Genomic DNA, 17236 nt, shown 5'->3' on the forward strand with positions numbered 1-17236 from the left:
TGTGTGCTCCTCAAGGCAGGAAACAATGCTCGCCAATCTTTTTGCTCATTTTTAATCAGCTTGGAAATTTCATCAGAATAATGCCAGGTACATGCAATTGTAAAAAAAAAAAAAATCTATTAATTAGCTACCCACAGGCTGGCCTTCTCAAGTTAAATTTAAATCCCGAGGAGAAAGTGACATACAGCTCTGTTCTGTACCTCCAGGTATGGAAACCACCGCCTGGGATTAAAGCCTCAGTGAAGATGCTGCTTTGGAGGGATTCAGTTTTAGAGGAGAAAGGAGGTCATGAGAGCTCATTACTGGATCACTGAACTGGTAAGAATTATAAAGAGCTCTCTTTTTTCTTTTCTTGTATATGTGCACTACATGCATTTTTTTTTTCGGTGTGACAACAGTGCTTATAAAGGACCAAGCATTCACTCTGCTAATGACAGTTGACATTTCTAGTCACCCGAGAAACAAGGATCCTTAATTTCAAGAGATGTGCATCAAGGTGGTACCAATAGGTACACAGTGTGGACTCTTTGGGGAACTGAGCACTCAGAATGGACACAGGTTTAATTTAACTCAGAAACACACTTAACACATGCAGCGGGACAGTTTGTCTGCAGTATCTGACTACTCTTTATGACCATGACCTTGGCTCATTTATCTCCCCAGAATTCGATCAGGAGTAGCTCTTGCCTCAGCCGTGGCAAGTTTGCTGCCAAGTGGCTAGCCTATTACTGGGAAGCTTGCTGAAATAAAGGTCTTGATTCAACAGTGCAGGGGTGGGACCAGAGATTCTGTATTTCTAACCGGTTTCCAGGTGGTGCCAAGGCTGCTGGTTCCAGGGTCACGCTTTGAGTAGCCAGGGACTAAGTCACAGACACAGGGGAGGTGAGAGCCCAGACACCTTAATTGTGTAGCCGATATCAATGTCTGGGAGCTTCTGGTGCAGAGGATCCCAGACAAGCCCTAATTTGTTCTCTGAGTCCTGTTTTTCCCCTTTTTATTTTCCCCCTCATTTCCATGGATTCCACAAGAGATGTGTCCTTTGAACAGAGCCCCTTTTCTGAGTTACTTTGCGGGGATTCTATTCTGTTCTTGTAGCCAGATGAGCCTCGCTAGGTCAAGAAACAGATACATCAGTATTTAGAGAAGAGTTCACAGGTTAGGTGTGTATGAGGTACAAATAACCAGACTCTGTCTCCTCCGGCTATGGCCTGGCAACTTTCTCTTTCTTCCCTACTTCTCCATCAGCCGGACACTTCAAATCTGTGCCTTCAGGGCAAGACCTTCTTTTGACCCTGTTAACGTGCTCATTTCTTGAATCAACTTGTCTGGTTAAGAGATGTAGTTTCAAAATGGAAACACCTCCAATACTGCAAAGTGAAGAAAGCAGAACATTCAGCTGTTTGATGTAAAAAGAGTCTGAAAATACAGTAAGTGAATCCATGATTAAAATGCTAAACAGTAAATTTATTTGCAAAGTGAATCACATGTCGGTTGATTGTGACTGTTCTGGGGCTGTTTTAATACTTGGCCTTGTATGGCATCCATACCCAGTTTGGCTCAGGCAATGAAAATGAAATGGACAAATATATCTGGTGACATAAATAACAGTAAAGTTAAAAGGTTCTACTCAGCACTTGGCATGTGACTGCAGAAGGAATCCAAATCCTTTGGGGTCACTGAAGACATACTGAGTACCCGCATTTATGCAGGGAATCGTACTTAGTGTGGTAGAAGTTCAAAAGTGAGCAAAATGTTTCTTCTTTCCTTTTGGCTCTTACAGTCTAGGAAAAAAATGACAAGAAATGTTTTTTCTCCTCCCTCCATTTTCTATTAGCTGATAACTACATGAAGCCTCTTTTTTTTTTTTTTTTTTTTTAAATTTGATGGACTACCTCTCTAGTGGTGATATTTTAGTCGCAGCGTTAGGCCAAGGAATGAAGTGTTTTGAACAGACCATTTTCAGTGTTCCTCAGATCCCATGATGCAGGTGACAGATCCCTCTTAAGGCCAGCCCCTTATTAGTTCATCCTTTCAGTTTACCCCAGCTTTCCTAATCAGAGCCATTCTTTGCTCCGACAACCATGGACCCTTCCGGTGAAACAGCCCTTTCCCTTTCCCTTTCTTTCATCCCCTATAACCTCCCTGAGAAATTTCTGCCTTGGTCTCTGCAAAGGGGCCACCTGGCAAAGCACCATTAGAGGCACATTGCAAAAATGATACAGCCTGTGAACTGGGGGACTTCTGCTACTCACTGGCTACTCTCCCAGCACAGCTTCCTCAAAACTTTTTTTTGAAATGATGGCTTGTCGTGGTGAATAAGAGCATCAATGTGCCAGGACCAGGGGTGCCATAAACTAAATTGTGCCCCATTCCTAAATTCATATGTTGGAGTCCTAACCCCCCATGTTGGCTATACTGGAGATAGGATCTTGAAGGAGGCAATGAAGGTTAAATGGGGTTATAAGGCTGAAGCCCTGACCTGGGAGAACGGTTGCTTCTTAGAAGGAAAGGAAGAGGTACCAGAGCTGTCTTTCACCATGTGAGGGCACAGTGGGAAGGCAGACACCTGCACACTAGAAAGAGAGCCCTCACTAGAACCCAGTTGTGCTGGCAGGCTGATCTTGGACTTTCAGCCTCTGCAAGAAAATAAATTTCTGTTGTTTAAGCCAGTGGTCCCCAACTTTTTTGACACCAGGGAGCAGCTTTGTGGAAGGCAACATTTTCACGGACTCAGGGAGGGGGTGCGGTGGTTTTGGGATGATTCATGAACATTGCAGTTATTTGTCCTTTATTTCTATTATTATTACATTGTAATATATACTGAAATAATTATACAACTCACCAAATGCAGAATCAGTGGGAGCCCTGAGCTTGTTTTCCTGCAACTAGTTGGTCCCACCTTGGGTGATGAGAGACAGTGACAGATCATCAGGCATTAGATTCTCATAAGGAACACACAACCTAGATCCCACACATGCACAATTCACCATAGGGCTTGCACTCCTATGAGAATTGAATGCTGCTGCTGATCTGGCAGGTGGCAGAGCTCAGCTGGTAATTAAAGCAGTGGGGAGTGGTTGTAAATACAGATGGAGCTTAGCCCGCTTGCCTGACACTCACTTCCTGCTGTGTGGCCCAGTTCCTAACAGGCCACGCAGAGACTGGTATCAGTTTGTGGCCCCGGGGGCTAGGGGACCCCTGGTTTAAGCCACCAGTCTGTGGTACTTGGTTAGGGCAGTGAGAATATAATTGATACAAGGGAGACTCAGGGATGGGGAGGCAAGCTGAGGCGGGCAGGAGAGAGTGAGGCAACGGTGCACACCGCAGGCTGGGAACTGAGGTGGTTCCCAGTAGAGGTCAGCTTCATCCGTTTCTTCAAACAGTTTCAAATCCATGTCTGCGAACCATTTCACTTCTTATGGATGGGTAGCAAGAAAAGCTGCCTGCAACAAGATTTAATTGCAGGAGTTCTGGCAAGAACATTATTTTGTTTTAAGCTACAAAGAATGTGCACTTCTTATGATACCGATAGTGAGAGTCACATAAAAATAGGCATTTGGCCTCAGAACCACAGTCTACGGCAGTTTAAGTTTGAATCCTGAAATTAATTTTTGACAGCCCCAATAAACTGCACATTGAGACCACACTTCCCTAACTACTGATGTGATCATTAGGGTTTCTATTTCTCAGGATTATTAGGAGGAAAACCAACTATATCCAAGCTACTGGGAGATGCACAACCACTGATAATTAGAAAGAAATAAAATCGATGACTAAATGAATGTGCAGTTTACACGCAAAGGTAACCTTTTATTCGTTCCAATTAGGCTTTCTCCTGTAGGCTTGGCAGATGAGGCTGTGTTATAAATAGAAGTGGTATTTTGTAGGGTTCTTCAAACTGAAGTGTACAGGAGGTCAAATTATAATCAAGGTAATATATATAAGTAATGAGCTGAGTCCACATTCCCAGGCATTTATACATTTAGTGGTAATAAATGAGCAAAGATGAAAAGAGCACTTCTGGACAAATGCAGCAAAATAGTTACTTGTGTGGTGGGAGCACAGCAACTTCCCTCTTTGTAATGAATGCTTGCCAGTGATAATTGACTTCATTTGTTAATTGTATTCATGATATTAATGAGATCATTAGCATAACAGTCACATCCTATTCTCCTGTGGCCAGAGTCTAGGGAATTACAAGTTTGGGACACCTTGTTGCTATAGATATACTTATGCATCCCAATGATGTACAAATTTAAATGCCATCTGGGTTGACTTTTACAAGGACACCCTGAAATAATTCCTTGTTTTTAAAGGGGCTTTCTGAGAATTTGGGAGAGATCTTTTCTTCTCAGAGTCATGAGTTTCATATTTATGAGAAAGATCCAAATTTAGCTCCTGTCATCTTTTTCTCCCTTGAATTCTACTTATTAGTAAGACTTAGCCATGAGCTAAGAACCTGGAAGGAGGAGGAGAAAGCCGAAACAGCTGAGTCTCAGTAAGAGAGGAAAGGGAAGTGTTGGGGCTCAGGAGCATCAAAATACGGCACCCTGACATTTGAGAAACCTGCAGAAGGGGTGTGTCGCCCTCACCTTCCCCTTCCCCTTCTCCCTCTCCCCTGAAGCAGGTCATGAAACCTAGGAAGGGCAGTCTCTGATTTTCTCGGATCCTTCTTCCCTAGGAAGGAGGTCTTAATATCCTCATTCAGGAGGTACCCTCCCTATACCTGAAAGAAAGGAACATCCTTATCTCTGAAGACACAGGGACACAGAAGAATCTGAACAAAGAAGCAAACCTGCCTTGGTAGTTTCTCCAAGTTCATTCCCATTAGGTCATATCTCCTTTGTCCAATCATATTTCCCCATGATTTTCCATTCTTCAGCAAACTCAAGTGTAAATATATACAGGTTTCCCTGTTTCTTTGGGTCTTCATTTCTGAAGGTTCCTGTGTCACATTAAACTTATATTAAATAAACATGTATGCTTTTTTCTTGTTAACTAGGCTTTTCCTATAGGTGCCTCACCCATGAACCTGGTGAAGGATAAGAAAAGAAATCTTTCTTCCCCTATAGTAGTAAGTAAAACTACCCCTTCTGGCCTGGGGGATTGTGTGAAGAAAAACACCTAGAGTTTCAGGAGACAGCAAGGAGGTAGGTATGTTGGATAAGACCTTCAAGAAAGGGGTGGAGAAGGTTTGTCTCAGTTTAGGTGTGAGACTCTGGAAGTGAATTGGATTACCCTCTTCTCCCAGGGAGCTCTTGTACCAATTTATGTGGTGAGGTGTGGAGGAGACCCAGATGTGCCCATGTGCCTCTGCCAGCACCAGGAGGGATAGCGAAAGGGACTGGACAAGATCTAAGCAAGCCTGCTTTAGAACCCAGCCAGATACAAGGAATATGACCCCCAGCAGCTGGTTGAAGGATGAGGCAGAGCTCGAGTGAGTAACCAGGGAGAATCACCAGGCCACTGTGGAGCTGCAAAGGGCCAGATCAGCCCAGTCCAGCCCAGCCTAGATTCTCTAGGAGACACTAATACCCTTCCAGATGTTGGCCACTCCATGAGGGTCATTCTCCAGGAGCAGCCCAGTCTAGGGATTATGCTGCAGGGAATGCACTGTGGAATCAAGGACCCTTTTCTGTCCTTGAAAATCATCTTGGGGAAGAGAAGAAGGAAGGAAGGAAGAAGGAAGGAAGGAAGGAAAGAAGGAAAGGCATCTGAAAAACTGAACATTTATCCCAAAGATATTACCTTACCGCAGGATTCTGTTCAGATTTTAGGATGGCCTGTGATTTTAGAATTGAACTCAAATCTCTAGTTCCCTTTCTCTGCTTGCAAGGGGAATGGGAAATTTAGAGAGATTAATTAATAAGAAAATAGTGAAACTTCATTTCTCTGGATTTATGAAGGTAGTGTAAGTGAATTGCAATGCTGCCACATATCAAATTGCTATCAAGAGGCAACCTCTTTTGGTCCTGTTATCTCTCCAGGGCCATTCCAATTATTTATAATAATTGTTCAGTATAATTATGTATGGAAAGGCCAGCAGATCTGGAAATGGCTCCATGACTGCTCTGTCACCATGAACGAATCCTCAGGCACTATCTGAAGTTCCTGGGATGCGGCCCTCCCCTGATTATCCCTGTGTGTCTCCTTACCGGACCCCTTTTTCCTGATTCTGCTTGGTACCTGGGATTCCTCTGCTTTCCTCTATGACCTTGACATATGCCTGGTGGGGAAGCCACTCCATGTCCTCAGCTGCCTGGCAGGGTCCATATGCTGGCCTTATCTTTGCAGTGCATTTTTCAGATGGGCACAAGGAGGCTAGGTGACTTGCCTAAGGACATGCAGTTGGTGGCAAAGCCAAGGTTTAAACTCTTGTCAGGTTTTGTGGTCTCTGTGCCTAAATCTGTGCTTACCCTCTTTTTTTGGATGCTGTACTCACCCAGACCCAGCTTTCTTGCACCCATTTGGTTGGAAAGGAAGCTAGTACACTGACAAGTCAGTACAATATTTCAACTGACATGGATACATTTTGCTTTGAAGCCAACCTAATTGATACCTAATTTTTTCACTGTTAGATTATATTATCCATTGTTTTCTATGATGGAAGTCTAAAATTCAGGGCAGGACTCTCAGGTAGTGAATGGAACTTGTTCACACTGTGGCCACTCCAATGACAGGGAAGTCCCTTGTTGTGATCCCCAAATCCACGGAGAAGAGGTACAACAATGAGGTTGTTTGCACAATGCTGAGCAGTTAACTCCAAGTGAGGTGTTTTCTGTGTAACTCTCCTTGCACTCTTGGGTTGACAGTTCCAAATACAGAGGCGGGGAGGTGTTTTTTTTTTGTTTTTTTTTTTTTTTTAGTGTCCAAGAGCACTCCCTCCACAGCTTGGTGGAAACCAAGTAGTGCTTTACAGAAGATCTTTAGATCCCCCTGACCCAAGAGTGTCACACACCAAACTGAAGAGTCCCTGACCAGATGGGCCTTCAGCTGGTGGTTGTACAAGACAGTCCAAACTTTGTATGAATTCCTCATACAGGACCCTGCCAAATCCTTTCACACCATCCCTACAGATAGGAGGTTTAGTAAGAGGGCTGAGACAATGTGTGGGCCAAATGCGTCTGCTATTCTGCCCCTGCCCCTCTTTTAATTGCTTTCATTGGGTTCTAGGTATGTTTAGTGAGTCTTTGACCATCATCATGGTGCCCCTCTCAGGCTGGTCCCCTGTCCAAACATTTCCCAGTCTCCCCATTACCACCTTTTCTGAGTATTTTTAGCTCTTTTGATGGATGGATGCTGTGATAATTTTATGTGCCAACTTTGCTGGGCCATGGTGCCCAGATACGTGGTCAAACATTATTTTGGGTGTTTCTGTGAGGCTGTTTTTGGGTAAGATTAACATGTATTTATTTGTGTATTTATTTTTTATTTTTATTTTTTTGAGAGATGGAATTTCACTCCGTCAACCAGGCTGGAATGCAGTGGCATGATCTTGGCTCACTGCAACCTCCACTTCCTGGGTTCAAGTGATTCTCCTGTCTCAGCTTCTCAAGTAATTGAGACTACAGGTGTGCAGAACCATGCCCAGCTAATTTTTGTATTTTTAGTAGAGATGGGTTTTCACTGTATGTTGGCCAGTCTGGTCTTGAACTCTTGAACTCAAGTGATCTGTCTGCCTCAGCCTCCTGAAGTGTTGGGATTACAGGTGTGAGCCACTGCCTCGCTAAGATTAACATTTAAATTGGTAGACTTTGAGTCAAGCAGATTGCCCTCCCAAATTTTGGTGGGCTTTATCCAATCAGCTGAATGCCGAAATAGAACAAAAATATTGACCTCCCCTAAACAAGAGGGAATTCTGCCACGACTTTTGGATGTGAACTGCAACATTAGCTCTTTCTGGGACTCCAGCCTGATTGCTCACCTTGAAGATTTCAAACTTGCCAGCTTAACTACACTAACCAGTTTCTTTTTCTTTTTCTTTTTTTTGAGATGGAGTTTTGCTCTTGTTACCCAGGCTGGAGTGCAATGGCACGATCTCGGCTCACTGCAACCTCTGCCTCCTGGGTTCAGGCAATTCTCCTTCCTCAACCTCCTGAGTAGCTGGGATTACAGGCACGTGCCACCATGCACAGCCAATTTTTTGTATTTTTAGTAGAGATGGGGTTTCACCATGATGACCAGGATGGTCTCGATCTGTTGACCTCATGATCCACCCACCTCGGCCTCCCAAAGTGCTGGGATTACAGGCTTGAGCCACTGTACCCCGCCCCCAGTTTCTTAACTAAATCTCTTTCTATGTGAATTTATACCCTATTGGTTTTGTTTTTCTGTAGAACCCTCAATAAAAACCCAACCTGTTTTTCCTTCTCTCATTCTTATTGCAGAATACATCCCCCCTGGTCACCAAAATATGTAGGGATTTCTCTCCACCAGCAAGAATCAGTTTTCCAGAGCATACCGGTAGGATGTTCTGTAATTCAACTCTGACACTGTCTACCCAGAGAGCATTAGATTCAACAGCTTAGCTCCACAAGACTGCCCCACCCTTCAGATGCCAAGCACAAGTCCCAGGTTGTGACCTGTATTTCTGACCAACTGGCTTTATATAAATTGAGGATTCTCACAGCCCTTTCCCTGGGTTTGATTAATTTGATAGAGTGGCTCACAGAACTCAGGGAAAAACGCTTTACTTTTGTTTACTTACTATCTCAGTCTGTTAGGGCTGCTATAAAAAATACCTTAGATTGGGTAATTTATAAATAATCAACACATGTTTCTTACAGTTCTAGAGACTGGGAAGTTCAAGATGAAGGTACCAGCAGATTCAGTGTCTGGTGAGGGCTACTCTCTGCTTCTAAGATGGCATCTTCTTGCTGCATCCTCGTATGGTAGAAGGGGCTGAAGGGGCTGGGGCACTCCCTTAATTTTCTTTTATAAGGGCATTAATCCCATTCACATGGGTGTAACTCTCATGGCTTAATCACTTCCCCAAAGACATCACCTCTTATTACCATTACCTTTAGGTTTAAATTCCAACATATGAATTTTGGAGGGACACATACATTCAAACCATAACACCTATTTATTATAAAGGATATTACAAAGGATACAGATGAACAGCTAGATGGAAGGGATGGAGGTCAGGGAGTGAGGCTGAAAGTTCCAACCCTTCAATCATATGGCTGGTTCCACTAGTGATCAGTCCCCACCCTGAGGCCATCTAGGAACCCACCAACTGTCATCTCATTAAAACAGAAGATGCTCCTATCACCCAAGAAATTCCAAGGGATTTTTGACTCCTGTTCCAGAAGCTCCTACCACTCAGGAAATTACAGAGGTCTTAGGATATCTGTGTCAGGAGCTGGTTAGAGACCAAATAAGTATTTCTTCTTGTATCACAATATTACACTTTCTCTCTCTAATTCTTATGCTATTTTTCTTCTCTTGAGGACCTCTTTGTAACTTGAACTGGTTGGGGTTCACTTTCTCCCCACTCCCTTCAATTTCCGTAGATCCACTTTAATCTCTTTGGGGTTTCCTAAAATATTTAATTTATTATTTTTATTAAAAAATACAATTTTTTTTGTATTTTGTATAACAAATATTTAATTGGCCAATCATAATTGTATATAAAAGTTTTTTTTATTTAAATGAAGGTTTCTGTGGCTAAAATATTTTTAAAATGCTGGAATAACATATGCTTTTCTGAGATAATGTATTTGAATTAAAAATGTTTGTAGTTCTCCAAACCTTAGTGACTTATAGTGCAACCTACGAGACATAACTTAGTGAGAGGTTAAGGCCAGTCTAGTCTAGACCTCCATGGACTGAACTCTGAGGGCATTGCTAGACAGGGCCTTAGGTTTACAGGCTTGGAGCACCTTTTCCATCCCTACTCCAATCAAACAAATAAAAAATATGTTATTATGTAATAATACATGTTCATCTCCAAAACCAGCAGCATAGCATCTTCAGATCTCTCTCTGCTTCTGTTGTCACATTGCCTTCTCTCACTTTGACCCTCTGGCTTCCATTTATAAAGACCTTTGTTGTTATTTGGTCCTGCTTGGATAACCAGGGCAATCTTCCCATCTCAAGATTCTTAATCACATCTGCAAAGTCTCTTTTGTCACAGGTAATGTATTAACAGATTCTAACTATTAGGATATGGACATTTTGGGGGATTTATTATTTTTTTAGCCATACAGGACTTACTCTAGAGTCTGGATAATAGATGGGAAGAAAGAAATATATTGGACATGAAGGGAGTGATTAAAGCAAGCTCAGAAAATCACAAGTTCAAAAATACAAGGATACAGATGAACTCCACCCAGTTACAATGGGAGGCTTGCTGTCTCTTTCACCTCCTCATCTGTGTTCCTAAAACTTCACAATATATGTGGATGTGACTTCTATGTCTGCAAACAATAATTCATATAAAGTTTGAAGCAAAGAGTTAATAAATTTGCTCAAAGTCATACAGCTTATTTATAAGATTATAACATGAAGTTAATGGGGTGCTAAGCTGTTGCTTAGCTTGTAAGTCCCATTACCAATGCTCATGCTGCTTGTAGCATTATTTATGTACCTAGAGCACAAACAAAAATGTAATTTTGAACATCTAAATATAAACACAGCAAGCTCCATGTATCTCTCTTTTTTTAAAAGAAAAAAAAAGAAAGAGAAAGAAAGAATAAAGAATGAAAGAGAGGAAGAAAGAGGTATCTCTCCTGATATACCTATATTCCTCCATCATATATTTGAAAATCTTCTCTATTTTCTTGTTTCTGCCTTTCTTTCTCCTTCCACGGTTCCAGCTTGAGTCCTAGGTTCTCTCCCTCACCCCAGGATTTAAACATATTAGGGCACTGCTGAGTCATGGAGCCAGAGCTATCTGAGCCCATTTTTTTTTTTTTTTAAATCACTGTATGTACAGAGTCGCATAGTGTCTGACACCTGATGGGCCCTCAATATTTGTTGAACAAATTAAGGAATGACCCTGTTGGCGGCAGAAACTGTGGAGCCCCATGAGAAAGAACTCAACCCAAGGGAACAGGGAGTCAGGCACACAATTTTAGTGCAATATGAAAATTCCAGGCTGGGTGCAGTGGCTCACGGCTGTAATATCAGCATTTTGGGAGGCTGAGGTGGGAAGACTGCTTGAGCCTAGGAGTTGGAGATCAGCCTGGGCAAAATGGTGAAACCTGGTCTCTACAAAAAATAAAAAATTATCTGGGTGTGGTGGCACATGTCTGTAACCCCAGGTCCTCGAGAGGCTGGGATGGGAAGACTGCTTGAGCCCAGGAGGTTGAGGCTGCAGTGAGCTCCAGCCTGGGTGACAGAGCGAGACTTTGTCACATAAAAAAAAAAAAAAATTCCAGGCACGGAGATCTCTTTGGGGTTTCCTAAAATATTTTATTTATTATTTTTATTAAAAATATGGTTAATGTTATATTTAATTAGTCAATCATATTGTATATAAAATATTTTATTTAAATAAAGTTTTCTGTGGTTAAGATATTTAAAAAATGCTGATAGTCCAGTGTTCGATCTGTCACTCACATTGCCCTCTGCCCCACTGTGAACTGTGTTCTTGGAAGGAGAACCTGAAATTAGAATTCATTAAGGAATTTGGATGAATTCGGAGACTGTGGTATTAGACACTCAACCCAAAGTGGCCACATCTTAATGTGACAGGGATGCAGATGGTGCTTAATGTGACAGGGATGCAGATGTGTTAGGGCACCATTGACCTAGCATCATGCTGCAGTTAGAATCTGCAGTAGCTTTAGCCAGGAGGGTAGCATTAAGGGCTGTAGTATTGGCTAAGTGACTCTGAGGAGCACAGTGGGAGCTTGACACCAGCAACAACCACAAGGCTCCTTCCATGAGTCTTGGGAGCCTCAGTCTCAATTATTACTATGTGGCCACTGAGAGGCCTGAGCTCCTGGGAACACACAGGACATCTCTATGGCTCCTGGAAACAGCTGCGAAGACACCAAGGGGAAGTGGAGGAACCACAATAGTGTGTGAAGATAAAATCAGATAAATGCTGTTCTCTTTAATGCGATCTTATTTTTACCTTTCAGACCAGGCTTGGGAAAACACAGTAATGCATAAATAAGATTGGTATTAGATGTGCATTATGAATAAATAATATTTACTCCTAATATCAATATAGGTAGATTATGTGTATATATGTTATATTTTAACATCAATATACCCAAATAAGCAGTATTATATATATTATAACAGTCAGATATATGCCCGTGTGTGTGTGTTGTGTATAAATGTATACATAAACAGAAATCAATTGGTGACTGGAGTTTTTACTGTCAAAGATACTGATTAGCTTGGTCACATGCAGAAAAATGTGAACATAGTAAAGGTCACTAAAAGCAATCAATGGGCTAACCTAATTTGAATATGGTCAGGCTAATATCATAAAACCCATTGCTCCTGTGGAGAGTGTAAAAAATAGCACCAGAAGATATTGTAAGGCAGTCAGGTGTTTCTTTCTTTTTTTTTTTTTTTAACTGTTGCTTTTTCTTTTTCCTTTTTTTTTCAGTAAGAAGGGATAGAAGAAAAATGTAAAAATTACCTTGGGTGCCAGGATTTACTGTGTTTATTCAAAGCAAAGCTAACATACTTAATGGTTCTAACTGTTTCTCTGAGTCTGAAAAGAAATATATGATAATTTTTCACAGATGGGATTCCCAACAGTATTACATGTTCTTTATTAAGAAGAAAAATTTAAAATTTAATAGAACCTTTAATATCAAGAATTACAGAAGATCATGAATGGTATTTCCATAGTTAATTTAGAAAAATATGGCCTTTTGTTTTGTTTTGTTTTTCTGTTTCTTTCCTAGTTTCCAGGGAAAGAGATAATAGTTTTAATTTTGAGGTGTATTTTGGAGGGAGGATATTTGTCTGGCAGAGGGAAGGCAACCCTGTCACTGTGTTTTGAATCTGGGAGGTCAGCGTGTTTGTGTGCGTATGTGGGTGTGTGTAATTATTTGTGACTGTAGGGTATTTGGAGGATTTAGATCTCAAAGGTAGAGAAGGAGAATGGCTTGTGTGTGGTTTGATCCCCAAGAACATAAAGAGGAATGGTGGGTTGGAGATTCTGAGGGTGACAGAGACCTGGGCCTTCTAGAGCAGGGCACCCAGATGTGACAGAACCTTGTGTAGCATATTTTCTATTGATGCTTAGAATAGATTACCATAAACTCAATGACTTAAAACAATACAATTTTTTACCTTACAGTTCTGTATGCCAGAAGTCTAGTGGGCTCACCTGAGGCTCATCAGGCTAAAATCAAGGTGTTGGCAGGGCTGCTTTCCTTTCTGGATGTTTTAGGGGAGAATCTGTTTCCTTGCTCTTTCATATTGTGGGCAGAATTGAATTCCTTGTGGTTGTGGCACTGAAGGCCCCAGTTCTTTGCTGGTTTCCATCTGAAGGCTGTTAGCTTTCAGAGGCTACCTGAATTTCTTGGCTCCTGGTTCTTTGCCTCCATCTTCAGAGCCAGTAATGACAGGGCAAGTTCCTCTCAGGTTTTGAATCTTTCCTGCCTCTTTTTCCACCTCATCTCTGATGAACTGTTCTGACTTCCGTTTTCATTTTTAAGGGTTCGTGTGAATACATTGGTGCCACTGGGTCATCCAGGATAATCTCCCTATTTTAAGGTTCGCAAACTTAAGTTTATCTGCAAAGACCCTTTTGCCACATAATGTAGCACACAGGTGTAATGCAAGAAGGTAAAGATCTTGGGTGTCAAAATTTTGCCTGCCACGCATAGGAATGACTATTTGGGTTACTTTTTAGACAGAAGCCTTAAGAACCTCAGTGATCATCCCTTTGGCCAAACTTGGTACAGAAGGTACAAAGGTATCAGGGGAGCTGGCCGCTCTTGAATAAATCTCAAGGGCCTGGGAAGGAGTCACAGCAGTGGTGACCTGATAAGCCCGAGGATTCTTCTCTGATCCAAAGAGAGAGGATTCCGAAAAATGATTGGTATTGGACTTCTGGCCAAACTTGGAGGGCTGGGGTATGCAGCAATTAGGATGCTTTTAGCTACAAATAACAAAAGCTTGGGTTCAGCTGGCTTAATAATGAGACTGTTATTGTAGAGCACACAACGTGCAAAGGTAGGGGGGGCTAAAGGATTGGTTAACACTGTGGCTCAAAAATGCCATCACCTAGATTCTTCTCTCTTTCTTCTCTGCCATCTTCAACTGACTGGTCTTGTCTTCAGGCTGTGGTCCTTCAGGCTGTGGTTTTAATTTGCTGCCTTGGTTTCACATCTAGAGATGCCTGTATCCAGTGGAGAAGAGACCATCTCATTCTGCGTCTCCTTGAAAGATGGAAGCTTCCCAGAAGTGTCCTGCTTCCCTGTGTGTCTTAGGCCAGAACTGCACCCTATCCCTCTTCTGACAAGGTGCTCTGTTGGGACCACTCAGGATTCACTCACCTGGGCTAGAGCTGGGATGGCAAATGATGGGCATCTGAAAAAAGAAAATCAGGGTTCAGCCACGGAGAACTTTGGAGTGGATGTTGTGCTGGCCACTAATGGCGTCCATGACAGGGAGAGGGTCAGATATAATTACATTTGGGAAAATGAAGAAAAATATATGTGACATTTATTACATTATATTTCTACACAGCATCAATGATCACATTAATCTTACTGCCATGAGCAGGGAGACATTGTCAGAGCATCTGAGACTTGCTCACAGCTACACAGCAGGTAAATGAAGAGTCATGGCTTGGACCCAGGTTTTCTGGCTCAAATCAACTTCTCTTTCCGCTACCCTGAAATTGTGTTATAATAATTGAATAAATCATTTTTTATACCAAAATTATACCATATTCTTCAACTATGCATTTTGATTTCTGAAACATGCCTATTTCTAAACCACCTATTATAGTTTTGCCTAGGTCTTACCAAATTAATACATTGGAAGCAGATACATTTCTCCCTGCCTCAAACACTGTATATTCACATTAGGAGAGATGACTACAAGAGAAGAGAGAGTCAAGACATTTGTGGATCTTTAGTTTAGCATTCAGTGGCAAATTGATTTAAACATTTCATTTTTTTCTCAAGAAAAAAGTTTAACAAGAAGAAGCAAAACTACTAAATTTAAAATTGCATTTAAAATGTCATCCTCAAATAAACAAAAACAAAACTTTAGGGAAATGGATTTTCTAAACTCTGCCTCAAATCACATCTAGCTGAGAAGAAAATGGGAGAAGTTTTAGCATAAAACATAATTATTTAGGAGCCAATAAGATGCAGAAAACAAAGGTTAAGTAAGAAAGGACATTCTGAGTCAGAATAGTAATAAGTAGAAGTAACAAGTCAGCGTATTTCAGCAAGAACACATTATTTTGTGAGTTTTTTTATTTTTCATTTTTTTTTTAATTTTAAGAAATGGGATCTTGCTATGTTGCTGAAGCTGGACTTTAACTGCTGGGCTCAAGCGAGCCTCCTGCTTCAACCTCCTGAGTAGCTGGGACTGCAGGCATGTGACACTGCACCCAGCTCTTGTATGGAATTTTTTATATGGAATGTGTAATACATAAACTATCCAAATCACTGAATGCTTGCAAGGACTCCATTGCACCTGGAAATTAAACCAGGCTATCTCTTCACATAAAAGTAGAGAAAGAGCTAAACAGAATAAAGACAATTACCTCTCTACCCTTGCCTACTGCTTTCTGTTAGTCTTATATGAAGTTTTTAAGCGATAGTCAACTGCACAAAAGCAACATCTGCTTGACAGATTTCCTTTAGTCCTGGAGCCCACCATTCCGTTCTATCTCACTGAACATGTTTATTGGAAAGCATGAGCAGATTCCAGTGGAAGCACAGATGCATTTATTTAACTAACTTCTTGCTTTTTTGGAACTGCTCTTTTAAAATGAAGGCAAGAGTTTTGGGGGCTGTTTACAATGAGTGGCAACGTCCACTTGTGGGAAATGCTGAATGATGGATAATGTTAACAGCTACAATGAGTATTTGGCAGAATGGAAGATGTTCTAGCTTTAGCTCCTTTGCATGCATATCCAGAGGATTATTAGCACTTTGGCATGATGAGGTCAGTAAGTTATTTTTAGCCAAAACACTCTCCAAGGTCAGAAAGTTAACTTTTGATTGTCTGTTGTGTTTTTAAAGATCTGCTGGCACGGTCTTTGAGTTTTCCTTTCGAAGGTCATTTTCTGAATTAATGGGTTTCTGACTGTGTCTATGGCTAGGAAAATGAATTTCAGTGAAAATCAAGAAGATTGTATTTTTAAAAAAGACATTTATTGATTATCTAGTAATATGTATCAATTGTTAAGACACCTTTCTTCTCCCATAGTGGTAGTAACTATTAGCTTCACACATATAATTGCCAATAGTTGACAGTTTTGACCTTTTTTTTGAGACGGAGTTTTGCTCTTGTTACCCAGGCTGGAGTGCAATGGCGCGATCTCGGCTCACTGCAACCTCTGTCTCCTGGGTTCAGGCAATTCTCCTGCCTCAGCCTCCTGAGTAGCTGGGATTACAGGCACGCACCACCATGCTCAGCTAATTTTTTGTATTTTTAGTAGAGACGGGGTTTCACCATGTTGACCAGGATGGTCTTGATCTCTTGACCTCATGATCCACCCGCCTCGGCCTCCCAAAGTGCTGGGATTACAGACTTGAGCCACCGTGCCCGGCCAGTTTTGACCTTAAAGAAGGCTATTTTACATGGTCCAATTGAATATATACTATATTTCAATTCCAACCAATACTTTAACAAATATTAAGTTCCTAGTGAGGTACTATGTTAAGTGTTGAAGTTACAAGGATGAACAAAACAGTCATGAGACTTGTCTTCACAAAGCTTACAGTCTAGAAGGAGTGCCTGGCAGACAAACCACTGCTTTGCCAGGGGCAGAACAGTAACTGCATGAATTCAGAGCAAGGGAAGCTAATCCATTTTAGAATGGTCAAAAGAATCTTGCCAGAGGAATGAAAGCTAAGCTGAGCTTGAAAGATGAGTAAGAGTTAAATGGAAGAGTAGAACAAGGACTCCTGACAATGGAACAGCAGTGTGAAGGCAGGGAGGTAAGAGCAATACAGTGGGATCTGTGACATGACAGGGGAGCTGAGCAACACTCAGAGTGGAGGGGGCCGTGTAGAGAGATGATGCTGGGAGGGAAGAAGGGCCCCATGGTGAAGAGAAGAATCTGGTAATT

General features: G+C 41.6%; 1 long non-coding RNA gene across 3 annotated transcripts in view; it reads left to right on the top strand.

The window, feature by feature from the left end:
* The window catches only part of LOC141585134 (uncharacterized), a 114158-nt gene extending 98844 nt beyond the window's left edge, over positions 1–15314 (top strand). For 2 of the 3 annotated variants that reach the window (XR_012518465.1, XR_012518467.1), the window contains one exon: positions 207–4307. This is a non-coding gene — a long non-coding RNA (uncharacterized LOC141585134). Of the gene's footprint in view, positions 1–206; positions 4308–14314 lie in introns of those variants that run through there. The other variant, XR_012518466.1, reaches the window with a different exon arrangement.
* The last annotated feature ends 1922 nt before the right edge of the window (positions 15315–17236 follow it).

The sequence above is a fragment of the Saimiri boliviensis genome, chromosome 7 (assembly GCF_048565385.1).
Source record: "Saimiri boliviensis isolate mSaiBol1 chromosome 7, mSaiBol1.pri, whole genome shotgun sequence".
In the NCBI taxonomy this organism is placed as follows: domain Eukaryota; kingdom Metazoa; phylum Chordata; class Mammalia; order Primates; family Cebidae; genus Saimiri; species Saimiri boliviensis.